Raw genomic sequence first — 2,029 nt, 5'->3', positions numbered from 1 at the left:
GGGCACCGCTCTGCTTCCCTTCTCCCACTTCTTGCTAAAGCCTGTTCTATAGCAGGGCCAGGTCCGCATGTGGACTGCAGCTCCCGGGAAAGAACCAGCAGAAGGGCTGGCGTCCCTGAGCCAGCCAGGGCGTCCCCATAAGCAGAGCTGTTTGCTCTAGGCAAGCCCAGGACAAGTCTTCCCATTTAGCATCCTGTATTCAGTGTCGAGACAGCACATGCACTGCCAGAAGAGCAGATGGGCCCAGAGGCTGCTTGGTGGGGGTGGTCCCGGTTGTCATCAGTGCACAGCTACATGGTGTTTCCCACCGCGGCTGGCTGGTACACCCCAAGGCCTCAGTTCAAAGATACACTTTCTGAATGTCCCCCGAGTCCCAGGCCAGAAGTGGGCAGTGAAGGAAAGGGGCATGGGGTTAGCCCGGTGCTCCAAGACTCACTGAAGTTCTCACAAAGGGGAGGTAGGGCCCAAAGCCCCTGAATTTGCAAGGTCCGTTGCTGTCATTCTTGATGACAACCGCTACTTCATGGTGCCGCAACTGGGCTCCAAGCAACAGATTCTTGTTTTTGAGACCTCCGTCTGCTGTCGAAGCACATTGCTGTCCAGCTGCAGTGGGTCAAGCACCCGTCCTTCCCCAGACAACCGGTGGTTACTCTGCTGAAGCTGCTGGATATAATCACAGGCTTTGGACAGAACCCCACACTCCTCTGGCCAGACTTGGTTCTCTCCATAGACGGTCTGGGATGACCTTGGACAGCTGCACAATCCAGTTATTGATCTTGTCTCCATGGAGGCTCTCCACTTCATTATGCTGAGCCTGCGCTTCTCATCTCGAGTTGTCGGGGAGCTTCTGATTTCAGGGAATAAGGGTGGGTCCTGGGGGCAATGGAGTACTGGATTTTCCTTGCAACACCTCTTGTAGTGACATCATTGATAAAGAACTGCCCAGTGCCAGGAGGAGTTGCTGTCCCTGTAGTGCCTCTGAGCCCCAGGTAGTATCAACAGCAGTTGTGTTTCCCCATGTGGTTTCCCCTACCCCATCTCTCACTGCAGTGCTGGGCAAGTGCCTATAACATGTCTCTGCAGCTGTGCCTTCTGCATCAACTGCATTGTCATTGGTGAACGTACCGTAGATCACCGCCTGGGTCATGCATTGCGTGTCAGGGTAACCACTGATGGCTCCAGTGTCTTCAGCCTGGCCATCCAGCTTCCCTTCAGACACCTGGATCACCCTGTGCATCACTTGACGTTGGGGTCAGGGAAGGTGACAACAGACTGGATGCTGGCGATAGCCACAAAGCTTGGTCCTCCCCAGTTGCCACGGCACCTTCCTGAATCTGCACAGTGCCCTCTTCCATTTCAGCTGTTTTCTGCTGCCCCTTCATCTCTCTCTGAGGGGGCACATCTGAGGAACTGGTCCTTCTCAGGAGGTTTTCCTATTTCTTGCCTCACAGCCCTGTGTATAAATACTGCGAGGGGAGGGGCCCTCAGTTCCTGTTTTTCCCCAACCAGATTCTGCCCTGTCTGGACCCAGATATCCCCATGGGCAGCTGCTCATGTGCACACCTGTAATAAGAAAATTTTCAAAAAGTCCAAATAAGAGGTGGCTAGAAAAATTATGGAATCAATCACAAGTCAATTATAATATGTTTTTCTGATATTTTGGTTCTATCTTTGTAATAGTTACTCCTCTAACCTCAAAAGTTACAGTTTTCAATAAATATTTAATGATATTTGTTATCCTTAGCATATTTCATTTATGGGACTCTGAACTGGCTTGGGGAGAAGCTTTGTCTTGAAGCTCCTGTCCATAGAAGGGATAGAGCCCAGTGGAGAGGTTTGAGGGGCTGGCTCCAATCCCAACTACTATGTGGACACCTCCCCCTCCCCCCAGAAGAATTTATTTCAGAGGATGGCATTGAATCTGCAGCTGCAGGAGTGGGACATATCTGGTCGGAGCACACAGGAGCAGATGAAGGGAGAGGAGGAGAGAGTGGAGCACATCTTGGCCCACCAGGCCTTGAGGACGATG

General features: G+C 52.0%; 1 pseudogene; it reads right to left on the bottom strand.

The window, feature by feature from the left end:
- Window positions 1-412: 412 nt before the first annotated feature.
- On the bottom strand, window positions 413-1,555 carry LOC101651651 (annotated as a pseudogene).
- Window positions 1,556-2,029: the final 474 nt, after the last annotated feature.

Source organism: Echinops telfairi, unplaced genomic scaffold (genome assembly GCF_000313985.2).
Source record: "Echinops telfairi isolate 266 unplaced genomic scaffold, ASM31398v2 ScPeMD7_3;HRSCAF=10, whole genome shotgun sequence".
In the NCBI taxonomy this organism is placed as follows: Eukaryota; Metazoa; Chordata; class Mammalia; order Afrosoricida; family Tenrecidae; genus Echinops; species Echinops telfairi.
Note: the sequence above shows the minus strand (reverse complement) of the source record. Positions and strands in the feature narration are given on the sequence as shown.